This window comes from Megascapheus bottae, chromosome 9 (assembly GCF_031878675.1).
Source record: "Megascapheus bottae isolate mThoBot1 chromosome 9, mThoBot2.hap1, whole genome shotgun sequence".
Classification (NCBI taxonomy): domain Eukaryota; kingdom Metazoa; phylum Chordata; class Mammalia; order Rodentia; family Geomyidae; genus Megascapheus; species Megascapheus bottae.
Window position 1 is genome coordinate 20,739,460 of NC_143517.1, and position 26,726 is coordinate 20,766,185.

The 26,726-nt window shown below is 40.2% G+C and overlaps 1 long non-coding RNA gene across 2 annotated transcripts in view; it reads left to right on the top strand.

The window, feature by feature from the left end:
• LOC150058867 (uncharacterized) overlaps window positions 1–26,726 on the top strand; it is a 92,800-nt gene that overhangs the window by 30,340 nt on the left and 35,734 nt on the right. Inside the window, exon 1 of one of the 2 annotated variants that reach the window (XR_016536654.1) lies at window positions 25,580–25,697. The exons of the other annotated variant lie outside the window; for it this stretch is intronic. This is a non-coding gene — a long non-coding RNA (uncharacterized LOC150058867). Of the gene's footprint in view, window positions 1–25,579; window positions 25,698–26,726 lie in introns of those variants that run through there. 2 annotated transcript variants of the gene reach the window in all.

Here is a 26,726-nt window from a genome sequence, read left to right on the forward strand (position 1 = left end):
GATGTCTGTTAGATCTAGTTGGTCTATATAGTTGTTCAATTCTAAGGTTTCTCTGTTGAGTGTTTGCCTTGTTGATCTGTCCAAAGGTGAGAGTGGTGTGTTAAAGTCACCAACAATCACTGTGTTTCGATCTATGTATGGTTCAGTGAAAGTAAAGTTTGCCTGATGAAGTTTGGAGCTCCGGGATTGGGTGTGTAGATATTTAGGATCGTTATGTCCTCCTGGAGGAAAGATCCCTTTAGTAGTATGTAGTAACCTTCTTTGTTTTTTCTCACTAACTTTAGTTTGAAATCTACTTTATCTGATATGAGGATGGCAACTCCAACCTGTTTATGCGGGCCGTTAGCTTGATTGAGTTTATTCCAACCTCTCATTTTCAAAAGGTGTTTGTTTTTATGGGTAAGATGTGTCTCTTGAAGACAGCAGAACGATGGGTCCTGTTTTTTGATCCCATTAGATAATCTATGCCATTTAATTGGAGAGTTAAGTCCATTGATATTGAGAGTTAGTATTGAGAAATATTTATTAGTTCCTGCCATTTTAACAAGCTTTCATTAGGGCCTGGGTCTTGATAGTTTTGGGGGTACTTAGATGTTATGAGTTTTAGGTGCCATGTCTTTCTGTGTATTACATTTGTGTTGGTTTTCCATGTGTAGAACACCTTTGAAAATTTTCTATAGCGTTGTTTTTGTTGTTACATAATGTTGAAGCTTTTCCTGGAAGGAATGTTTCTATTGTTCCCTCAGTTATGAGTGAGAGCTTACCTGGTAGTTATTTGACTTCAGTGCATGGTATATATCGTTCCAATCTCTTCTTGCTTGCATGGTCTTTGCTGAGAAATCTGGGGTTATTCTGATTGGTTTGCCTTTATAGGTGATTGTTCTGTTCTCCCTGACTGCTTTTAGGATCCTATCTTTTGCCTCCATTGATCCAATTAGGATTACAATGTGGCAGTGGGATGTCCTTTTCTGGTCAGGCCGGTTTGGGGTTCTAAAAGCTTCTTGTATCTGGATGGGCCTGCCCTTCTGGATATTTGGGAAGTTCTCTGAGATGATTCCCTGAAGTATATTTCCAATACCATTGACCTCTTTCTCTAGACCCTCCTCAATACCAATTAGCGTTAAATTAGGCTTCCTAATTGTATCTTGGACCTCCTGTAGCATTTTCTCATATTTCCTAGATTTGGTTTGACTCATTTTCTGTTCTTTTTCTATAACAACTAAATTATCTCCAACCCCGGAAATTCTCTCTTCTGCATTGTCTAACCTGCTATCAAAGCTATCTACTTTATTCTTCATCTCCCTTGCTTCTAATTGCTCATTTTTGATGCCTTGCATCTCTTCTTTTAGATCATGTATGCATTTCTTTAACTCCTTGATTTCCATTTGAGTGGTTAGCTCAGCAGCTTTATTCTCTTTGGACATTTGTTGGAGTTCAGTCACCTTTTTGTTTGTGGATTCTATGAATTCGTCCATTTTTCTTTGAAAAACCTTTTTGTGGCCTCCTTTATGGCTTCGCCATTTTCACATATCACCTTGTTTATGGTTTCCTCTTGTTTAACTGTGGCTTCCTCCCTTATCTCTTTCTTTGTTTTCACATTTTTCATTAATGATGTTTATCAATTGCATTTGTAGAGCACTTGGAAGGCTCTCCTCTAGATTTGCCACTGACTGCTCCATTGCCTGTTTATGTTGGGTGGGAGATGCTATTCCTTGATTTGACATTTTTCTTGAGTTTCTTGTTCTGCCCATTTGAGAATGTGAGCAAGATTAATACTAAACAAGATTACAGTTTTTCAGATATAACCAACCTAGACCTTTTTAGTTGGCTGACAATAGATATTAGCTCTTTTAGATTGGTAATAACACTCTCTCTTTCTTTTTGTACACTTACATACAAATCTAATACAATCACAGATGGCCAATTTATGACCAAAACAATAAGCCCCTCAATCCAATCTCTATTGTATTTAAGTCCCTCCGGACCTAGAGTATAATTGAATACCTAGATACACAGCATTGCTCAACAACCATCAAATGTAGATCCAGGCATTATAAGAGTTGAAGGATGAACAGAGGACCAGAGATAGAAAAATAATATGAAAGATGACAAGGGAGGTAGGAAAAGAATAATACAGAAGTGTAAGAATATTATAGTAATGAAGAAAGGGTATCGTGTAAGGATAACTGACCTAAGGTGATAGACAGGTAGAGTATTTGTGTAGAAAGTTTAGATGAACTTACATAAAACTTATCAAAATAAGAAGAGGAAAAGGAAGATTATATAGAGAGAAAAGAGAGGTTAATATAGATTTCAATGATACATATTTAAGAAAGAAAAGAAACAAAGAAACAAAACAGCAACAAAATAAAAGAAAATAGAACACACACACAAAATGAAAAGAAAAACAAAAAAAGAGAAAAGAAAAAAAAGAAAAAAGAAAAAAAAAGGGGGGGAGATTCCTCACTGTTCTGAGTTCTTACCCAAGAGATACTACGGTTGAGAACCCAGAGTTTAAAAAGCAGATGACTGTGTCAATATGGATATCGTTTTTGTTCAAACTGTACCCAGAACTGTCATTGTGCTTCTAGGAACAACCACAATGACAGCAGGATTGCGGGAAAAAAGAGGAGAAAAAAAGAAAAAAAAAGGAATGAATCATAACATTAGAAAAAAAGGTGTAGGTTAAATGGCAAAGAGAAAAATAAGAACCTTTAAAAATTCAAATGAAATGGGGTAAAAAAAGATAAAAAAGGGTATTTTTCAGTTTGTTTTTATTTTTTTTTTTTGGTGGGGTGGAGAGGTTAGGAAATTTGTGTCTCCACTAAATTTGGGATCTGAACACTTCACAAAGTCTTTTTCTCTTTTCTTTGGCTTTGTGGTTTTTCAGATGAGATTGCTTGTTTGGTAAAACAAAGCTCAAAGATCCGCGGGTGGCTTTGTTTACCAGGTCTGCGGGAGGTGCAGGGGATAGACTTCAGCAGCCCTGTGGCCAGATTTCTGGCTAAGGGATCTCTGGGATTTCCTTTGCCAGTTAGGAAGATGGCGCTGTCAGCAACACCTCTCTGGCTCCAATTGCTTTGGCCTGGGTCGTTGCCAGCAGTCAAGATGGCGCTGCTCTCAGCTGGTGGGGGCGGGCTCCCTCCCCCCTCCCAATGCCTTTCCAGGGTAGAAGTGCAAACTTCTCAGAGATGCTCACAAATTGCTGGATTCTCCAGTTCCGTGAAGCTGGCAGCTCTGTGCACCACCAAGTGTCGGCTCTGGGCTCGCGCAGGCTCTGTGTGGCTCTGTCTGCAGCTGGTAGGACTGCGCTGCTGTGGAGCGCTGTCTCTGCTCTGATTCAGAAGGGCCTTTCTCTCCCAGGCCTCTCCACAGCAGAGCTCTACATTCTCTTCTCGAGCCAGTATTCTGCCTTTTTTTCCTCTCTGCCTGAGTTCTCTGTGGTCCCAAAGCTTACTTAGAATCAATTTCTGATAGAGGGCTGTCTCCTGCACTGCCAGAACATGAATCTTGGCAGGAGCTCAGTACGTCTCACCCTGAATCGCCTGTAACAATATGAGATAACCAAGGGACAGCAAAGAGATGAGAGATAACATACTACCTTAAGAAAAACAATCATTCATCATATGGCTTATGTTTCAAATCCTGGAGGTCCTTTCAATTAGCTTCATATTATATGGCCTGATGTATCAAGGTTTTCATTTATTGCAGATCTCGGCTAGTAGAGCCCAAGGTTTCTACTGATTATGACAAATGAGGGAAACCATTGAGCCTAAGTTCCTTTGAGTCTGGCTTACTTCACTTAATAAGGTTTTTCCAAGTCTTTCCATTTCCTAACAAATGGGTCGATGTCGTTTTTTCTGACAGTAGCATAGAATTCCATTGTGTACAAATACCACATCTTGTGGATCCACTCATTACCTGAAGGACATGTAGGTTGGTTCCATATCTTTGCTATGGTGAATAATGCTGCAATGAACATTGTTGTGCTAGTGGATTTAGTATGCCCTATGTTCTGGATGGTTGGGTAAATATCAAGTAGTGGAATGGCTGGGTCATAGGGGAGCTCTATGTTTAGCCTTTTGAGGCACTGCCACACTGCTTTCCATAGTGGTTGGAATGAGTATGCACTCCCACCAACAGTATAGTAGTAATCCCTCCTGGCCACATCTCCTCCAGCATCTGTTGCTATTCGTTTTCCTGATCCTGGCCATTCTAACTGGAATGAGGTGGAATCTTAGAGTTGTTTTGATTTGCATTTCTTTTATGACCACAGATGTTGAGCATTTCTTCATGTGTCTATAGGCCATTTTTGTTTCTTCTTCAGAGAAGACTCTCTTTAAGTCTTGGCCCATTTTTTAATGGGATTCTTGTTACTCTGGAGATTAGTTTTGGAGTGATTCAATTTTTTGTGTTGTTGATATATTTTAGATATGAGGCCTTTGTCCGTTTTTTGGTTGGTGAGGCTATCTTTCTTCCATTCTACTTTTTTTTTTGGCTGCCTTGTCAAAGAATAGGTGGCCATAGGTCTGTGGTTTATATCTGGGTTATTCCATTGGTCTTCAGGCCTGTTCTTTTGCCAGTACCAAGTTGTTTTGTTAATTATAGCTCTATAATAGAGTCTAAAGTTTGGTATTGAAATTCCTCCTGCGCTGTTCTTTCTCCTAAGAAGTGTTTTTGCTATACGGGGTCATTTATTATTCCATATGAAATTTTGGATTGCCTCTTCTATTTCTTTAAAGAATGACATTGGGTTATTGATGGGTATTGCGTTGAATTTGTAGATAGCCCTTGGCAAGATTGTCATTTTCACGATATTGATTCTTCCAATCCAAGAGCATGGGAGGTTTTTCCATTTCCTCAGTTTTGCTTTAATTTCCTTTTTCAGGGTTTTAAAGTTTTCATCAAAAAGGTCCTGTACATTCCTATTTAAGCTAATTCCTAGGTACTTTGTTTTCTTTGAGGCTATTGCGAAAGGAGTTGCTTTCCTGATTATTGCCTCGTTCCTCTCACTGTTGGCGTAGAGGAAGGCAGTTGATTTTTGAGGGTTAATTTTATAGCCTGCTACACTTCCAAAGTTTTGAATCAGCTCAAGGGCCTTGGCAGTAGAGTCAATAGAATCCTTAAATGCAGGATCATGTCATCTGCAAAGGGAAAGTTTTACTTCCTCATTCCCTATTTGGATCCCCTTTATGCTTTCTTCTTGCCTTCTTGCATTGACTGGGAATTTTAATACTATGTTAAAGAGGAGTGGAGAGAGTGGGCATCCTTGTCTTGTTGCTGATTTTAGAGGGAATGGCTTTAGCTTTTCACCATTAAGTGTAATACTAGCTGTGGGTTTGTCATACACAGCCTTTATTATATTGAGGAATGTTCCATGGATTCCTAGTTTCTCCAGAGCTTTTAAAATAAAGAGCTGTTGGATCTTGTCAAATGCCTTTTCTGCATCTATTGAGACAATCATGTGATTTTTTGTCCCTGCTCCTGTTGATGTGTTGAATTATATTAATTGATTTGCGTATGTTGAACCAGCTTTGCCTCCCTGTGGTGAAACCTGTTTGATCATAGTGTATAATTTTTTTGATGAGTTGTTGTAGATGGTTGGCCAGTATTTTGTTGAGAAGTTTTGTATCGATGTTCATCAAAGAAATAGGTCTATAGTTCTCTTTCTTTGATGAATCTCTGCCTGGTTTGGGGATGGATGAGGGTTATACTGGCTTCATAGAATGAGTTTGGTAAAGAACCTTCATTTTCAATGTCGTTGAAGAGCTTGAGGAGTATTGTTGTGAGCTCTGCTTTGAAGACCTTATAGATTTCAGCTGTGAATCCATCTGGCCCTGGGCTTTTCTTAGGTGGAAGTTCTCTTATTGCCATTTCTATTTCAGTGCTTGAAATAGGCTTGTTTTGTTGGGGTAGTTCTTCTTGGTTCAGTGTGGGTACGTTAATATTGTTGGCCAAAGGTTTGAGAAGTATTCCCTCATGATACTCTGGATCTTGGTAATTTCTGTAGTGATATTACCATTTTCGCCTGAGATTTTTTTCTTGCCAGTCTTGGGCTAGAGCTCAGGGCCTGAGCACTGTCCTTGGACTTTCTCAAGGTTAGAGCTCTACCACTTGAGCCTCAGCACCATTTCTGGCTTTTTTCTATGTATGTGGTACCGAGGAATCGAACCCGGGTCTTCGTGCATGCTAGGCAAGCACTCTACCACTAAGCCAAACTCCCTGCCCCATTGATTTTGTTTATTTCGGTATGTTCCCTTCTTTTTTTGTTAAGAATTGCTAAGGGTTTGTCAATTTTCTTAATTCTTTCAAAGAACCAACTCCTTGTTTTGTTGATTCTTTCTATGGTTTTTTTTGTTGTTGTTTTGTTATTTTTGCCAGTCCTGCGCTTGGGCTCAGGGCCTGAGCACTGTCCTTGGACTTTCTCAAGGCTAGAGCTCTACCACTTGAGCCTCAGCACCACTTCTGGCTTTTTTCTATGTATGTGGTACCGAGGAATCGAACCCGGGTCTTCATGCATGCTAGGCTAGCACTCTAACCACTAGGCAAAACTCCCGGTCCCATTTTCTATGTTTTTTTTTTTTTTGGATTCCAATTCATTTGATTCTGCTTCGATTTTAATAATTTGCTTCCTTCTAGTGGGATTAGGGTTGGTTTGTTGGTTTGTATTTTTTTTTCAAGAGCTTAAGGTGATACATTAAATTGCTGGTTTGTGATATTTCCAATTTGTTATTGTAGGCATTCAGAGCTATAAATTTTCCTCTGAGTACTGCCTTTGCCGTGTCCCAAAGGAGCTGGTATTTTGTGTGCTCCATTTTGTTAAATTTCATAAACTGTTGGATTTCTGTTCTGAGCTCTTTGTTGACCCATTGGTGATTCAACAATGTGTTGTTCAATCTCCATGAGTTACGGGGTTTTCGTTGGTGGAGTTGTGTGTTCAGTTCCAATTTGATGACCTTGTTGTCTCAGAGAGTGCAGGGAATAATTTCCGTATATCTGACTCTGTCCAGGTTTCTATTAAGGCCTAAGATGTGGTCTATTTTGGAAAAGGTTCCATGTGCTGCTAAGAAAAACGTATATTGTGTTGTTGCTGGGTGGAATAATCTGCAGATGTCTGTTAGATCTAGTTGGTCTATATAGTTGTTCAATTCTAAGGTTTTTCTGTTGAGTGTTTGCCTTGTTGATCTGTCCAAAGGTGAGAGTGGTGTGTTAAAGTCACCAACAATCACTGTGTTTCGATCTGTGTATGGTTTCAGTGAAAGTAAAGTTTGCCTGATGAAGTTTGGAGCTCCGGGATTGGGTGTGTAGATATTTAGGATCGTTATGTCCTCCTGGAGGAAAGATCCCTTTAGTAGTATGTAGTAACCTTCTTTGTCTTTTCTCACTAACTTTAGTTTGAAATCTATTTTATTTGATATGAGGATGGCAACTACAACCTGTTTATGGGGGCCGTTAGCTTGATTGAGTTTATTCCAACCTCTCATTTTCAAAAGGTGTTTGTTTTTATGGGTAAGATGTGTCTCTTGAAGACAGCAGAACGATGGGTCCTGTTTTTTGATCCCATTAGATAATCTATGCCGTTTAATTTGAGAGTTAAGTCCATTGATATTGAGAGTTAGTATTGAGAAATATTTATTAGTTCCTGCCATTTTAACAAGCTTTCATTAGGGCCTGGGTCTTGATAGTTTTTGGGTAACATAGATGTTATGAGTTTTAGGTGACATGTCTTTCTGTGTATTACATTTGTGTTGGTTTTCCATGTGTAGAACACCTTTGAAAATTTTCTGTAGTGTTGGTTTTGTTGTTACACAATGTTGAAGCTTTTCCTGGAAGGAATGTTTCTATTGTTCCCTCAGTTATGAGTGAGAGCTTAGCTAGGTACAGTATTCTTGGCTGGTAGTTATTTGACTTCAGTGCATGGCATATATCGTTCCAATCTCTTCTTGCTTGCATGGTCTTTGCTGAGAAATCTGGGGTTATTCTGATTGGTTTCCCTTTATAGATGATTGTTCTGTTCTCCCTGACTGCTTTTAGGATCCTATCTTTGGCCTCCATTGATCCAGTTTGGATTATAATGTGGCAGTGGGATGTTCTTTTCTGGTCAAGTCTGTTTGGGGTTCTAAAAGCTTCTTGTATCTGGATGGGCCTGCCCTTCTGGATATTTGGGAAGTTCTCTGAGATGATTCTCTGAAGTATATTTCCAATACCATTGACCTCTTTCTCTAGACCCTCCTCAATACCAATTAGCGTTAAATTAGGCTTCCTAATTGTATCTTGGACCTCCTGTAGCGTTTTCTCATATTACCTAGATTTGGTTTGACTCATTTTCTGTTCTTTTTCTATAACAACTAAATTATCTTCAACCCCGGAAATTCTCTCTTCTACATTGTCTAACCTGCTGTCAAAGCTATCTACTTTATTCTTCATCTCCCTTGCTTCTAATTGCTCATTTTTGATGCCTAGCATCTCTTCTTTTAGATCATGTATGCATGATCTAAATGAAATGGGGTAAAAAAAAAGATAAAAAAGGGTATTTTTCAGTTTGTTTTTTTTTGGTGGGGTAGACAGGTTAGGAAACCTGTGTCTCCACTAAATTCTGGATCCAAACACTTCACAAAGTCTTTTTCTGTTTTCTTTGGCTTTGTGGTTTTTCAGATGAGATTGCTTGTTTGGTAAAACAAAGCTGAAAGATCCATGGGCGGCTTTGTTTACCAGGTCTGCAGGCGGTGCAGGGGGATGGACTTCAGCAGAGCTGGGGCCAGATTCCTGGCTAAGGGATCTCTGGGATTTCCTTTGCCAGTTAGGAAGATGGCGCTGTCAGCAACACCTCTCTGGCTCCAATTGCTTTGGCCTGGGTCGTTGCCAGCAGTCAAGATGGCGCTGCTCTCACCTGGTGGGGGAGGTGCTCTCTCCCAATGCCGTTCCAGGAGCAGAAGTGGAATCTTCTCCTCGGATCTACTCACAAATTGCTGGATTGTCTGGTTCCAGGAAACTGGCAGCTCTGTGCACGGCCAGGTGTCGGCTTCAGGCTCGCGCAGGCTCTGTGTGGCTCTGTCTGCAGATGGTAGGACTGCGCTGCTGTGGAGCGCTTTCTCCGCTCTGATTCAGAAGAGCCTTTGTCTCCCATGCCTCTCCACAGCAGAGCTCCACATTCTCTTCTCGAGCCAGTATTCTGCCTTTTTTCCCTCTCTGCCTGAGTTCTCTGTGGTCCTAAAGCTTACTTAGAATCAATTTCTGATAGAGGACTGTCTCCTGGAATGCCAGATCATGAATCTTGGCAGGAGCTCAGTATGTCTCACCCTGAACCGCCGCCATCTTCCCCCGAATGTCGTCTTGTGTTGACTTCTATGCATTAATTCATATGTGCCTTCTTATATTTCCTTTAATGATATAGCTGTGTTTTCATTAAATTCATTTGAATTCACTTGGACTTCATTTATTTTTTTCCAAACTGTGTACCCCTTGTAGTTTTTAGTTTCTCTGTTATCCTCACTGTGTTCAAGAACTTTCATATAGATGTCTTCTTTCATTTCATTGAACGTTTGTCAATAAGTTTTTGAGCCCAGTGTAAAAGGTTTTCAATACCTCACTATTATACCACCTTGTTATATGGTTGTTGTCCTCTGAGGTTTATTTTCCCTGTTTGATATAATTCTTGCACTTCTGTGTTGGGCTTTCCTCATTTGAAGACCTTTTGTCAGTGTCCTTTACATTCCTAAAGTGTTCCTAATGGGCTGTGACTCAATCAGCTATTTCCCACAGCTGGTGTGGAGGGTATCTCAACTCTAATGTTTTCCACAAGTAAGGATGCAGTTCATCTTTACGTATAGGATGTAACCATGGATAGTTTTAAGTAGACGTCCAGTTGTGCCATTTGTACCGGGGCTAGATTTTTGTGTATTAACATAGCAATTAAAATTAAGCTATTCCAAGCAGGCAGGATGAGGGCAAAGTTGTGGAATAAAGAAGATGATAAGGCAGAAAATGGGATATTCTCAGAGTAGATACAAAGTACACTTGTGGAGGAGTTATGGTCATAGGATATTAGGTGTTAACTGGAAAAGGTGAGGGTACTGGGGTAAGAGAAATGTGAGGAGGAGTAGGTTAGAACAATGGAGGAAAAAGATTGAAAGGAAAAGAGATTAAAAATAGAAAAGAAGCAAAAAGCAATCAACTCAAATAAACAAAAAAGGTAAAAGAAGCAGCTGAGAAAAATAAAAGCAACTAAAAATATAAAAATTAAAAAAGCAATAAAACCTCAGGAAAATAAAAGCAACTCAGAGCAAACCAAAATAATCACACGCACACACACACTCACAAAAGTAGTATTCAGGCAGTCGTTGTTCTGTATTTTGGGGGTTATAAATTGTTGCCCACTAAGTTCCCCTTTAAGATAAGTTCCCCTCCTAGTAGGAGAGTGGGCTTTGTCTCTCTCCTGAGATTACCGGCTGGGGGTGCTGGATGTCCTGGCAGAGACTCAGGATAAAGGGAAGTACAGAAAGTCCCTGTGGGTGCTGTGTGCTGAGGAAACCAATGCTTCTGCTGCATGGTTTGTTTCCCAATCAGCCTGCTCTCAGTCCACCCTCTCCCTCAGGGGTGAGTAGCCCTTGCCACTGCCTGAAATTGCCCAATGTACTGGTGCACTAGGACCCTCGTGGGAAGTGTGGGCAGGAGACACAACTTCCTTGGGCAGTGACGGCCACAAAGACCCACTTTGTGCAGGGTAGGTTACAAGCACACGTGGCAGTGATGGAAACAGGTGCTGGGACCTGGCATGGAATAGTCAGCTGCCTTTTTCCTTGCTCATGAGGAATTTGGGGACCAAGTCACCCACCGTGGATGACAGCAAGGTCTCTTTTCTGCATTTCTGTGGTGTCACGGCTGTTCCGTGGGGTGGAACAGCTTATGTGGGCAGTGTGGAGTTCATGTTTACTGTTTTCTTGGGGTAGAAGAAAATGATTGGCACTGCTTGCACATAATAATTTGAAAGAGGCTTAAATAAATATTCATAGAAGTTCTGATCATATTTTCCCAAAAATAATATCTGACATACTCTGGAGATTAGGATTTTGATGATTATTTGAAGCATAATTTATTGTTTTGTCTTTATGTCAGTCCTCAGGTGTGTATTCAGGGTCTCTCCTGGTTTGCTTGCTCAAACCTGGTGCTCTATCACTCAAGCCGTCCTTCAGTCTGGCATTTTGCTGGTTACATAAAGATTGAATCTTGCAGACTTTTCTGTTTTTCTTCCCCCGCTGGCTTTAAACCATGATCCTCTAGGTTCCAGTCTTTGAATAGGTAGGCTTATAGGCAAGAGTCACTACTAACATTAGGCTAAAACATATTTTTAATTGTGTTTCATAATTCAATTGTGAAATAAGGAAATTAAACCAAATTGATTAACTCCTATTTAAAAAATTTTTGTGCCTGATTAGTAAAGGCCACCTGTAACTTCATGTTACATGGGGGGAGATTCCTCACTGTTCTGAGTTCTTACCCAAGAGATACTACGGTTGAGAACCCAGAGTTTAAAAAGCAAGTGACTGTATCAATATGGATATCATTTTTGTTCAAACTGTACCCAGAACTGTCACTGTACTTCTAGGAACAACCACAGTGACAGCAGGATTGCGGGAAAAAAGAGGAGAAAAAAAGAAAAAAAAAGGAATGAATCATAACATTAGAAAAAAAGGTGTAGGTTAAATGGCAAAGAGAAAAATAAGAACCTTTAAAAATTCAAATGAAATGGGGTAAAAAAGATAAAATAGGGTTTTTCTTTTCATTTTGTGTGTGTGTGTATGTGTGTGTGTTCTATTTTCTTTTATTTTGTTGCTGTTTTGTTTCTTTGTTTCTTTTCTTTCTTAAATATCTATCATTGAAATCTATATTAACCTCTCTTTTTTCTCTATATAATCTTCCTTTTACTCTTCTTATTTTGATAAGTTTCATGTAAGTTCATCTAAACTTTCTACACAAATACTCCACCTGTCTATCACCTTAGGTCAGTTATCCTTATACGATACCCTTTCTTCATTACTATAATATTCTTACACTTCTGTTTTATTCTTTTCCTACCTCCCTTCAAAATCGATTGTTTAACTCAGTTGGTTTTGATGGTAAGATCTTACTGTGGCCTCCCATGGACCCCTAAGCCCTGGGCTTGATCCCTTGGTATCACCTACACAGAAAAAGCTAGAAGTACTGTGACTCCAGTGGTAGAGCTCTAACCTTGAGACAGCTCAAGGGCAATGCCCAGGACCTAAGTTCAAGGCCCAGAACTGACAAAAGAAAGAAAGAAGAATAAAGAGTGCACCAAGGATCGGTTAGGTTCCTCAGATACAAATCTTTTGCAACACCATATTGGGGTTCACCATTTTTTTTTGTGGGTCATGGGGCTTGAACTCAGTTTGGATGCTGCCCCTGAGCTCTTTAGCTCAAGGCTACCGCCTTACCCTTGAGCCAATCCCCACTTCCCATTTTCTAGAGGTTAATTGGAGATAAGAGTCTCAGTCCTTTTGTGCCCAAGCTGGCTTTAAACCTTGATCCTCAGATCTCAGCCTCCTGAGTAACTAGGATTACAGGTCTGATCCACCATGCCCAGCTTTCACCATTTTTAAGTTCAACATTTCTCTCATTCTAGTGATCCCCTACTTCTCTTTCCCCGTTTATTTCTTTCTTGCTCCTTCTGTCACACATCCATACAAATACACAATGCTTGTTTCTTACAACTGTTCAAATATTTTAAAAGTGAAAAACATTTTCCTTATTTTACAATTTTCCTTGTGTTTGGGATCGACTTCGGCATCCTATGGATGCTAGGTAGGATTTCATCCACTTGACACACAATCCAGAATCTTTTTTTTAAAGCTTCTTTTAAAGATATAACCAGGGGGGAAAAAAAAAACCCGTAGCTGCGATTTCACATTGGAAGCAATGTGGTTGAGATAGTGTCTTGCTTTTGCAGACCCTGTCTTTGAACCACAGTCTTCTGGTTATCTACCTAGTTAGTATTACAGTTATCACTGTGCATTGATACTTAGACTTTTTGTTTTTTTGCCAGTCCTGGGCTTGAGCTCAGGGCCTGAGGACTGTCCTTGGATTTTTCTCAAGGCTAGAACTGTACCACTAGAGCCTCAGCACCATTTCTGGCTTTTTCTAAGTATGTGGTACCAAGGAATTGAATCTGGGTCTTTGTGCAAGCTAGGCAAGCACTCTACCATTAGGCCAAACTCCCGGCCCATACTTCGCCTTTTTGTAAAAGACAAAATTTCAAATACTAAATTAAGAACTTGAGAAAAATGACACAACTTAGTGTCAACAAGCTTGATCTAAGCTTGACCATAAGATTTCTGGGATTGTGCTACATTGTTAACATCAATATCTTCTCTGAAGTGTATAATTTTAAGACGAGATTCCTCTAATATTTTCACGTGCCAAAGAAACTGCATGATTCAACTTCTCATTCCAAATCAAATTTAGGGGTCAAGACCCCAAAGTATTGTGACCATATTGAAGTGTTTTAGTTTTAAATCATAATTCTAAACTACTGATTGTATTGAGGTGACATTTTCATTTTCCAATTTTTCTTGCCAAATATGAGAATCACAGGATTATTGCTCCTTGGCCATGTGAACTCAGCTTGCAAATACTCTGATCACAAATCCTGGCTCACCCACAATCTTTCCAGCCCCAGCCTGGCCCATTAAAAGGTCCCATTTTTGAACTCAGTCAAGACGTACGCAGAAGAAAGTTACTAAGCAAATGTGTCTTTCATGCTGAGATGCAGATAAGTTTCCAGCACCTCCTTTGGACTTGGGATTTTTCTCCTTTAAATCTATAATATGGAAAACACAACAGATTTATATTACCTACATAAAGACTTTTAGTTTACATGAAAATACAAAATTGTCAAATAATAAATTGTGGGACTAATTCATACTTTGAAAGCAGAATTCATGCTTTCACAATACACCTAACTTCATTAGAATTTACTCAACATGTGGTAGGTACAGTGGCAGACTTGTAGGGTGGAATTCTTTACTTCCCTTCACCTGTTGGTTTTAAGAATTTAGGAAAAGGACTAGGGGATTTCATATGAAATCTCATGTGTATAGAACATTTGGCACAGAGATATGAACCATTATGTGGCCTCAACTTTCCCCTGATACCCACTTTTCTTTCTTTCTTTTATTTGTAGGTCATGGGACTTGAAATCTGGGCCTAGGAGCTATCCCTGAGTATTTTTTTACTCAAAACTACCACTCTACAGTATGATCCACAGCCCCACTTCCAGTTTTCTACTGATTAATTGGAGTTAAGTGTCTCACAGACTAGTGATCAGGCTGGTTTTGTACCTCAATCCTCAGATCTCAGCCCCCTGAGTAGCTATAATTACAGGTGTGAGCCACCAGACCCAGCACTTACCCTTTTCTAAAAAGAACAGAGGTTTTATTATACAATCACTGAAAAAAATGGATAAGAAAGAAAAGCAGTAAACTTTTATCTAATTTTCAGCTTTATTAAGAACATTTTTTTTGTTATACAACTGTTTCCTCACCTTACCAGCCCAATGTGACACTTTATATTCCAAGCAGTAAAATCTCCTACTGCTGCTTAAAATCCAATGGACTTTGAAAAATACTGAATTGTTACTACTATCATGCAACTCAGTGTAACCCCATAAGTATGTAATCTAAAATAAAACAAATATGCTGATATAACTAATTCAAACTTCCAAAAAGCCCGTTAATTTGTAAATATTTGCTCCTCTAATAACCCTTCCCTGGGCCTCTCCTATGCAAAGTCATTTCTTTTGATATTTTATATCCTCTTCCCTGTAGGTACTTCCTCTTGCTTCCCCAGTTTTCACTGGTCCTAAAAGAATGCTGTGGGCAAACTATCGAAGATGAATGCAATAAGATGCAGCCCCAGGAGGACAGCCTGCTCTGCAAACTGTTCCTGGTACAAACAGAAGACAGGAGCTGATCTGGGCAAGATCCCTCCTTCAGTGTCAGCCTTACCCAACTTTCAGGAGCAAAAACATTTGCACCCCATTGAATGCAGGACTGCCCCGGTGGATAAACTCTCACGTGGCCATGAGCCCATCTATACAAAGGGCATGAAATTCTATGGCCTAGTACACCTTAGGCAGAGTGTCAGATCTAGGGAGAGAAGCCCACCCCCCCAGAGGCAGTGTTCTCACTGCAAAGTCACCCCGTGACCCCAGCCCTTCTCCTTCAACACAAGTGAAGCAAGTCTGTTTCAGTTCTTGCCAAGATGGCACAGAGTCTGTACAGGTTAAGCCAGGGTCAGATCTTGCTAAGGCACTGAAAAAAAGGAAAATGGGAAGGAACGATAGGAAGAAGAGGGCAGGGAGAGAGTGAAGGGTCAGGGGTGGAGAGAGATGGGGTGACAGGATGTGGGGAATGGCAGAGCCTTCGCCCCATTTCTGTTTGCTTGAGCAATGTCGCATTTAGATGGCCAGGATGTCTAGCTGGTCATCCTTAGCAGGCCGGTAGAAAAAAGGGATGCAGTGGCTGCCCGAGCCTGCCTCTTCCTCCTCCTCCTTCCGCATTTGGTTGAAGTCAGGCAGCACTGGCTCTGTGCTTGTGTTCCTCCCCACTCTCCATCCCACCCCTTCATCCATCTTCAAAGTGGATTAGATTTGAGAAATTGAGAGTTAGCAATGTGTGTGTGTGTGTGTGTGTGTGTGTGTGTGTGTTGTGTCTGTGTGTCTGTGTGTGCCTGTCCTGGTAATTGAATCAGGGCCTGGCTGCTCTCCTAGATCTTTATGTTTAAGGACCGCACTCTACCACATGAGCCACAGGTTTTGTAAGAGCTTGTTCCTCCTTTGTCCCATGGTTAATTTGGGTATGTGTCTCATAGACTGGCCTGGTTTTGAGCCAGCATTCTCAGATTTCAGCATCCTGAGTAACCAGTACTACAGTGCAAGCCACTTTGGCCTAAGGTCCTCATTTTAAAACCTCAATCTTCCCTTAGGAGTTCCGATCTCCACTTTTTCAAAAAGTATTGTTCTAACTTCAAGCTCTTGCTTCATCAGGTGTCTTCACCTTTTTCCCCTTCCAGCCACATTGTTCCTTAATTGTATTAATTTTGTCCCCTTTTATTTCTTTTTTCATGTATTTTTATTGTAATTAATAGAAGGCTTACATTATATTTGCCAGATAGAGGGTGCATTAATTCCCATATATTGATACCCTTTCTCATGTCTTGGTCCCCATTTCCCTCCCCCTTACTCCCACCCTCCTCTTGTTTTCCCCCCTTCCCTATCCAATTTCAAATAACTAAATACAAATATATCCGATATATCAGGTAACAAAGTGAGATACTGTAACAATATGAGATAACCAAGGGACAGTACCAGGCATGAGAGATAACATAATACCTTAAGAACAACGATCATTCATTATATGGCTTATGTTTCTATATCCTTGAGATCCTTTCCTTAAGTGTCCTACTATATGGCCTTTTGTATCAAGGTTTTGTTTTATTGCAAATCTCTGCTTGGAAGAGCCCAAGATTTCTACTGATTATGACAAATGAGGGAAACCATTGAGCCTAAGTTCCTTTGAGTCTGGCTTACTTCACTTAATATGATTTTTTCTAAGTCTTTCCATTTCCTAACAAATGGGGCGATGTCATTCTTTCTGACAGCAGCATAGAATTCCATTCTGTACAAATACCACATCTTGTTGCTCCACTCATCAACTAAGGGACATCTAGGTTGGTTCTAAATCTTTGCTATGGTAAATAGTGCTGCAATGAACATTGCTGTGCTGGTGGATTTCGTATGTCTTTGTTTCTGGATGGTTGGGTAAATGCCAAGTAGTGGAATGGCTGGGTCATAGGGGAGCTCTATGTTTAGCCTTTTGAGGCACTGCCACACTGCTTTCCATAGTGGTTGAATGAGTTTGCACTCCCACCAACAGTGTAGTAGTGATCCCTCCTGGCCACATCCCTTCCAGCATCTGTTGCTATTCGTTTTTCTGATCTTGGCCATATTAACTGGAATGAGGTGGAATCTTAGAGTTGTTTTGATTTGCATTTCTTTTATGACCAGAGATGTTGAGCATTTCTTCATGTGTCTATAGGCCATTTTTGTTTCTTCTTCAGAGAAGGCTCTCTGTAAGTCTTTAGCCCGTCTTTTAATGGTAGGGTTGTTACTTTTGATATTAATTTTGGATTGATTCAATTTTTTGAGCTGTTGATATGTTTTAGATATGAAGACTTTCTCCATTGGATGGTTGGTGAAGATCTTCTCCCACTCTGTAGGCTTCCTAATTAGTTTACTAGCTATGGCCTTTGCCATTCCTAGTTTCTCCAGAGCTTTTAAAATAAAGGGCTGTTGGATCTTGTCAAATGCCTTTTCTGCATCTATGGAGACAATCATATGATTTTTGTCCCTGCTCCTGTTGATGTGTTGAATTATATTAATTGATTTGCGTATGTTGAACCAGCTTTGCCTCCTTGTGATGAAACCTGTTTGATCATAGTGTAAAATTTTTTTGATGAGATGTTGTAGATGGTTGGCCAGTATTTTGTTGAGACGTTTTGCATCGATGTTCATCGAAGAAATAGGTCTATAGTTCTCTTTCTTTGATGAATCTCTGTCTGGTTTGGGGATGAGGGTTATACTGGCTTCATAGAATGAGTTTGGTAAAGAACCTTCATTTTCAATTTCGTTGAAGAGCTTGAGGAGTATTGTTGTGAGCTCTGCTTTGAAGACCTTATAGATTTGAGCTGTGAATCCATCTGGCCCTGGGCTTCTCTTAGGTGGAAGTTCTCTTATTGCCATTTCTATTTCAGTGCTTGAAATAGGCTTATTTTGTTGGGTTAGTTCTTCTTGGTTCAGTGTGGGTATGTTAATATTGTTGGTGTAAGTTTTGAGAAGTATTCCCTCATGATACTGTGGATCTTGGTAGTTTCTGTCGTGATATTACCATTTTCGTCTGTGATTTTTTTTTGCCAGTCTTGGGCTTGAGCTCAGGGCCTGAGCACTGTCCTTGGACTTTCTCAAGGTTAGAGCTCTACCACTTGAGCCTCAGCACCATTTCTGGCTTTTTTCTATATATATGGTACCGAGGAATTGAACCCGGATCTTCGTGCATGCTATGCAAGCACTCTACCACTAGGCCCAACTCCCGGCCCCTGTGATTTTGTTTATTTCGGTATGCCCCCTTCTTCTTTTGTTAAGATTTGCTAAGGGCTTGTCAATTTTCTTAATTCTTTCAAAGACCCAAGTCCTTGTTTTGTTGATTTTTTCTATGTTTTTTGGGGGGGGATTTCAATTCATTTGTTTCTGCTTTGATTTTAATAATTTGCTTTCTTCTAGTGGGATTAGGGTTGATTTGTGTTTTTTTTTTCAGGAGCTTAAGGTGACACATTAAATTGTTTTTTACAATATTTCCAATTTGTTATTGTAGGCACTCAGAGCTATAAATTATCCTCTGAGTACTGCCTTTGCCGTGTCCCAAAGGAGCTGGTATTGTGTGTGCTCCTTTTTGTTAAATTTTATACACTCTTGGATTTCTGTTCTGAGCTCTTTGATGACCCATTGGTGATTCAAAAATGTGTTGTTCAATCTCCATGAGTTACATGGTTTTCGTTGATGGAGTTGTGTGTTCAGTTACAATTTGATGCCCCTGTGGTCTGAGAGAGTACAGGGAATAATTTCAGTGTTTCTGACTCTGTCCAGGTTTGTTGTATGGCCTAAGATGTGGTCTATTTTCGAAAATGTTCCATGTGCTGCTGTGAAAAACGTATAGTGTTTTGTTGCTGGGTGGAATAATCTGCAGATGTCTGTTAGATCTAGTTGGTCTATATAGTTGTTCAATTCTAAGGTTTCTCTGTTGAGTGTTTGCCTTGTTGATCTGTCCAAAGGTGAGAGTGGTGTGTTAAAGTCACCAACAATCATTGTGTTTCGATCTATGTATGGTTTCAGTGAAAGTAAAGTTTGCCTGATGAAGTTTGGAGCTCCGGGATTGGGTGTGTAGATATTTAGGATCATTATGTCCTCCTGGAGGAAAGATCCCTTTAGTAGTATGTAGTAACCTTCTTTGTCTTTTCTCACTAACTTTAGTTTGAAATCTATTTTATCTGATATGAGGATGGCAACTACAACCTGTTTATGGGGGCCGTTAGCTTGATTGAGTTTATTCCAACCTCTCATTTTCAAAAGGTGTTTGTTTTTATGGGTAAGATGTGTCTCTTGAAGACAGCAGAACGATGGGTCCTGTTTTTGGATCCCATTAGATACTCTATGCCGTTTAATTTGAGAGTTAAGTCCATTGATATTGAGAGTTAGTATTGAGAAATATTTATTAGTTCTTGCCATTTTTTCAAGCTTTCATTAGGGCCTGGGTCTTGATAGTTTTTGGGTAACATAGATGTTATGAGTTTTAGGTGCCATGTCTTTCTGTGTATTACATTTGTGTTGGTTTTCCATGTGTAGAACACCTTTGAAAATTTTCTGTAGTGTTGGTTTTGTTGTTACACAATGTTGAAGCTTTTCCTGGAAGGAATGTTTCTATTGTTCCCTCAGTTATGAGTGAGAGCTTAGCTAGGTACAGTATTCTTGGCTGGTAGTTATTTAACTTCAGTGCATGGTATATATCGTTCCAATCTCTTCTTGCTTGCATGGTCTTTGCTGAGAAATCTGGGGTTATTCTGATTGGTTTGCCTTTATAGATGATTGTTCTGTTCTCCCTGACTGCTTTTAGGATCCTATCTTTGGCCTCCATTGATCCAGTACGGATTATAATGTGGCGGTGGGATGTCCTTTTCTGGTCAGGTCTGTTTGGGGTTCTAAAAGCTTCTTGTATCTGGATGGGCCTGCCCTTCTGGATATTTGGGAAGTTCTCTGAGTTGATTCCCTGAAGTATATTTCCAATACCATTGACCTCTTTCTCTAGACCGTCCTCAATACCAATTAGCATTAAATTTGGCTTCCTAATTGTATCTTGGACTTCCTGTAGCATTTTCTCATATTTCCTAGATTTGGTTTGACTCATTTTCTGTTCTTTTTCTATAACAACTAAATTATCTTCAACCCCGGAAATTCTCTCTTCTACATTGTCTAACCTGCTGTCAAAGCTATCTACTTTATTCTTCATCTCCCTTGCTTCTAATTGCTCATTTTTGATGCCTTGCATCTCTTCTTTTAGATCATGTATGCATTTCTTTAGCTCCTTGATTTCCATTTGAGTGGTTAGCTCAGCAGCTTCATTTTCTTTGGACATTTGTTGGAGTTCAGTCACCTTTTTGTTTGTGGATTCTATGAATTCGTCCATTTTTCTTGAAAAACCTTTCTTATGGCTTCCGTTATGGCTTCCCCTTTTTCACATATCACCTTGTTTATGGTTTCCTCTTGTGTAGCTGTGGCTTCCTCCCTTATCTCTTTCTTTATGTTTTCACATTTTTCATTAATTATGTTTATCAATTGCATTTGTAGAGCACTTGGAAGGCTCTCCTCTAGATTTGCCACTGACTGCTCCATTGCCTGTTTATGTTGGGTGGGAGATGCTATTCCTTGATTTGACATTTTTCTTGCGTTTCTTGTTCTGCCCATTTGAGGATAGGAGCAAGATTAATACTAAACAAGATTATAAATTTTCAGATATAACCAACCTAGACCTTTTTAGTTGGCTGACAATAGATATTAGCTCTTTTAGATTGGTAATAACACTCTCTCTTTCTTTTTGTACACTTACATACAAATCTAATACAATCACAGATGGCCAATTTATGACCAAAAAAATAAGCCCCTCAATCCAATCTCTATTGTATTTAAGTCCCTCCGGACCTAGAGTATAACTGAACACCTAGATACACAGCATTGCTCAACAACCATCAAATGTAGATCCATGCATTATAAGAGTTGAAGGATGAACAGAGGATCAGAGATAGAAAAATAATATGAAAGATGTCAAGGGAGGTAGGAAAAGAATAATACATAAGTGTAAGAATATTATAGTAATGAAGAAAGCGTATCGTGTAAGGATAACTGACCTAAGGTGATAGACAGGTAGAGTATTTGTGTAGAAAGTTTAGATGAACTTAGATAAAACTTATCAAAATAAGAAGAGTAATAAGAATATATAGAGAAAAGAGAGAGGTTGATATAGGAGATTTCAATGATACCAATTTAAGAAAGAAAAGAAAAAAACAAATCAGCAACAAAATAAAAGAAAATAGAACACACACACACACACACACACACACACACACACACACACACAAAATGGAAACAAAAACAAAAAAAAAAAAGAAAAGAAAGTGAAAAGAAAAAAAAAAGGTGGGGGGAGATTCCTCACTGTTCTGAGTTCTTACCCAAGAGATACTAGGGTTGAGAACCCAGAGTTTAAAAAGCAGGTGACTGTATCAATATGACTATCGTTTTTGTTCAAACTGTACCCAGAACTATCACTGTGTTTCTAGGAACAACCAGAGTGACAGCAGGATTGCGGGACACTTTCTGTACTCTGATTCAGAAGGGCCTGTCTCCCAGGCCTCTCCGCAGCAGAGCTCCACATTCTCTTCTCGAGCCAGTATTCTGCCTTTTTTCCCTCTCTGCCTGAGTTCTCTGTGGTCCTAAAGCTTACTTAGAATCAATTTCTGATAGAGGACTGTCTCCTGCACTGCCAGTACATGAATCTTGGCAGGAGCTCAGTATGTCTCACCCTGAACCGCCACCATCTTCCCCCAAATGTCGTCTTGTGTTGACTTCTATGCATTAATTCATATGTGCCTTCTTATATCTCCTTTAATGATATAGTTGTGTTTTCATTAAATTCATTTGAATTCACTTGGACTTCATTTAGTTTTTTTCAAACTGTGTACCCCTTGTAGTTTTTACTTTCTCTGTTATCCTCACTGTGTTCAAGAACTTTCATATAGATGTCTTCTTTCATTTCATTGAACGTTTGTCAATAAGTTTTTGAGCCCAGTGTAAAAGGTTTTCAATACCTCACTATTATACCACCTTGTTACATGGTGGTTGTCCTCTGAGGTTTATTTTCCCTGTTTGATATAATTCTTGCACTTCTGTGTTGGGCTTTCCTCATTTGAAGACCTTTTGTCAGTGTCCTTTACATTCCTAAAGTGTTCCTAATGGGCTGTGACTCAATCAGCTATTTCCCACAGCTGGTGTGGAGGGTATCTCAACTCTAATGTTTTCCACAAATAAGGATGCAGTTCATCTTTACGTATAGGATGTAACCATGGATAGTTTTAAGTAGACGTCAAGTTGTGCCATATGTACCGGGGCTAGATTTTTGTGTATTAACATAGCAATTAAAATTAAGCTATTCCAAGCAGGCAGGATGAGGGAAAGTTGTTTAATAAAGAAGATGATAAGGCAGAAAATGGGATATTCTCAGAGAAGATACAAAGTTCACTTGTGGAGGAGTGATGGTCATAGGATTTTAGGTGTTAAGTAGAAAAGGTGAGGGTACTAGGGTAAGAGAAATGTGAGGTGGAGTAGGTTAGAACAATGGAGGAAAAAGATTGAAAGGAAAAGAGATTAAAAATAGAAAAGAAGCAAAAAGCAATCAACTCAAATAAACAAAAAAAGGTAAAAGAAGCAGCTGAGAAAAATAAAAGCAACTAAAAATATAAAAAAAAAGCAATAAAATCTCAGGAAAATAAAAGCAACTCAGAGCAAACCAAAATAATCACACACACACACACACACACACACACACACATACACACACTCACAAAAGGAGTATTCAGGCAGTCGTTGTTCTGTATTTTGGGGGTTATAAAATGTTGCCCACTAAGTTCCCCTTTAAGATAAGTTCCCCTCCTAGTAGGAGAGTGGGCTTTGTCTCTCTCCTGAGATTACCGGCTGGGGGTGCTGGATGTCCTGGCAGAGACTCAGGATAAAGGGAAGTACAGAAAGTCCCTGTGGGTGCTGTGTGCAGAGGAAACCAATGTTTCTGCTGCATGGTTTGTTTCCCAATCAGCTCCATGACTTTTAGGCCTGCTCTCAGTCCACCCTCTCCCTCAGGGGTGAGTAGCCCTTGCCACTGCCTGAAATTGCCCAATGTACTGGTGCACTAGGACCCTCGTGGGAAGTGTGGGCAGGAGACACAACTTCCTTGGGCAGTGACGGCCACAAAGACCCACTTTGTGCAGGGTAGGTTACAAGCACACGTGGCAGTGATGGAAACAGGTGCTGGGACCTGGCATGGAATAGTCAGCTGCCTTTTTCCTTGCTCATGAGGAATTTGGGGACCAAGTCACCCACCGTGGATGACAGCAAGGTCTCTTTTCTGCATTTCTGTGGTGTCACGGCTGTTCCGTGGGGTGGAACAGCTTATGTGGGCAGTGTGGAGTTCATGTTTACTGTTTTCTTGGGGTAGAAGAAAATGATTGGCACTGCTTGCACATAATAATTTGAAAGAGGCTTAAATAAATATTCATAGAAGTTCTGATCATATTTTCCCAAAAATAATATCTGACATACTCTGGAGATTAGGATTTTGATGATTATTTGAAGCATAATTTATTGTTTTGTCTTTATGTCAGTCCTCAGGTGTGTATTCAGGGTCTCTCCTGGTTTGCTTGCTCAAACCTGGTGCTCTATCACTCAAGCCGTCCTTCAGTCTGGCATTTTGCTGGTTACATAAAGATTGAATCTTGCAGACTTTTCTGTTTTTCTTCCCCCGCTGGCTTTAAACCATGATCCTCTAGGTTCCAGTCTTTGAATAGGTAGGCTTATAGGCAAGAGTCACTACTAACATTAGGCTAAAACATATTTTTAATTGTGTTTCATAATTCAATTGTGAAATAAGGAAATTAAACCAAATTGATTAACTCCTATTTAAAAAATTTTTGTGCCTGATTAGTAAAGGCCACCTGTAACTTCATGTTACATGGGGGGAGATTCCTCACTGTTCTGAGTTCTTACCCAAGAGATACTACGGTTGAGAACCCAGAGTTTAAAAAGCAAGTGACTGTATCAATATGGATATCATTTTTGTTCAAACTGTACCCAGAACTGTCACTGTACTTCTAGGAACAACCACAGTGACAGCAGGATTGCGGGAAAAAAGAGGAGAAAAAAACAAAAAAAAAAGGAATGAATCAAAACATTAGAAAAAAAGGCTGTTTTTGTTTTTTGCCAGTCCTGGGCTTGAGCTCAGGGCCTGACGACTGTCCTTGGATTTTTCTCAAGGCTAGAACTTTGGGGTCAAGACCCCAAAGTATTGTGACCATACTGAAGTGTTTTACTTTTAAATCATAATTCTAAACTACTGATTGTATTGAGGTGACATTTTCATTTTCCAATTTTTCTTGCCAAATATGAGAATCACAGGATTATTGCTCCTTGGCCATGTGAACTCAGCTTGCAAATACTCTGATCACAAATCCTGGCTCACCCACAATCTTTCCAGCCCCAGCCTGGCCCATTAAGGTCCCATTTTTGTACTCAGTCAAGACGTACGCAGAAGAAAGTCACTAAGCAAATGTGTCTTTCATGCTGAGACGCAGATAAGTTTCCAGCACCTCCTTTGGACTTGGGATTTTCTCCTTTAAATCTATAATATGGAAAACACAACAGATTTATATTACCTACATAAAGACTTTTAGTTTACATGAAAATACAAAATTGTCAAATAATAAATTGTGGGACTAATTCATACTTTGAAAGCAGAATTCATGCTTTCACAATACACCTAACTTCATTAGAATTTACTCAACATGTGGTAGGTACAGTGGCACACTTGTAGGGTAGAATTCTTTACTTCCCTTCACCTGTTGGTTTTAAGAATTTAGGAAAAGGACTAGGGGATTTCATATGAAATCTCATGTGTATAGAACATTTGGCACAGGGATATGAACCATTATATGGCCTCAACTTTCCCCTGATACCCACTTTTCTTTCTTTTATTTGTAGGTCATGGGACTTGAACTCTGGGCCTAGGAGCTGTCCCTGAGTATTTTTTTAGCTCAAAACTACCACTCTACAGTATGATCCACAGCCCCACTTCCAGTTTTCTACTGATTAATTGGAGTTAAGTGTCCCACAGACTAGTGATCAGGCTGGTTTTGAACCTCAATCCTCAGATCTCAGCCTGCTGAGTAGCTAGAATTACAGGTGTGAGCCACAGACCCAGCACTTACCCTTTTCTAAAAAGAATAATTAGAGGTTTTATTATACAATCACTGAAAAAATGGATAAGAAAGAAAAGCAGTAAACTTTTATATAATTTTCAGCTTTATTAAGAACATTTTATTTTTTTTGTTTTACCTCTATGTTTCCTCACCTTACCAGCCCAAATGTGATACATTATATTCCAAGCAGTAAAATCTCCTACTGCTGCTTAAAATCCAGTGGACTTTGAAAAATACTGAATTGTTACTACTATCATGCAACTCAGTGTAACCCCACAAGTATGTAATCTAAAATAAAACAAATATGCTGATATAACTAATTCAAACTTCCAAAAAGCCCGTTAATTTGTAAATATTTGCTCCTCTAATAACCCTTCCCTGGGCCCCTCCTATGCAAAGTCATTTCTTTTGATATTTTATATCCTCTTCCCTGTAGGTACTTCCTCTTGCTTCCCCAGTTTTCACTGGTCCTAAAAGAATGCTGTGGGCAAACTATCGAAGATGAATGCAGTAAGATGCAGCCCCAGGAGGACAGCCTGCTCTGCAAACTGTTCCTGGTACAAACAGAAGACAGGAGCTGATCTGGGCAAGATCCCTCCTTCAGTGTCAGCCTTACCCAACTTTCAGGAGCAAAAAGATGTGCGCCCCATTGAATGCAGGACTGCCCCGGTGGATAAACTCTCACATGGCCATGAGCCCATCTGTACAAAGGCCATGAAATTCTATGGCCTAGTACACCTTAGGCAGAGTGTCAGATCTAGGGAGAGAAGCCCACACCTCCAGAGAGGCAGTGTGCTCACTGCAAGTCACCCCGTGACCCCAGCCCTTCTCCTTCAACACAAGTGAAGCAAGTCTGTTTCAGTTCTTGCCAAGATGGCACAGAGTCTGTACAGGTTAAGCCAGGGTCAGATCTTGCTAAGGCACTGAAAAAAAGGAAAATGGGAAGGAACGATAGGAAGAAGAGGGCAGGGAGAGAGTGAAGGGTCAGGGGTGGAGAGAGATGGGGTGACAGGATGTGGGGAATGGCAGAGCCTTCGCCCCATTTCTGTTTGCTTGAGCAATGTCGCATTTAGATGGCCAGGATGTCTAGCTGGTCATCCTTAGCAGGCCGGTAGAAAAAAGGGATGCAGTGGCTGCCCGAGCCTGCCTCTTCCTCCTCCTCCTTCCGCATTTGGTTGAAGTCAGGCAGCACTGGCTCTATGCGCTGCACGGGGGACTTGTCCGGGGCTGAAGGCCCCCATGTCCCTCTTCCCACAGGCTCCTCCTCAGTGTTGAGGTTTACTTCTTCAAATTCCTCCTCACAGGCAGACTCAGAATCCAGGGGCTCCCTGGAGCCTGACGTGGGCTTCGCCGGTGGGCTCTGAGAGGCTGCCTGGACCTTGCCCTGCTCAAGCTCCCAAAGGAGACCCTGCAGCTGCAGCAGCATGCACTGCGAGTGCTGCTCCAGCTGGGCGATGTGTTCCTCCTTCTCCCTCTGCCTCTTCTCCAGCAGCAGCAGTTGCTCTGCACAGAAAGCAGTGTCGTCCCCCATGCTGTCCACCTCTCCCCCTAGCTGCATGAAGAGGAGTTCCAGGTCTTCCACGCGC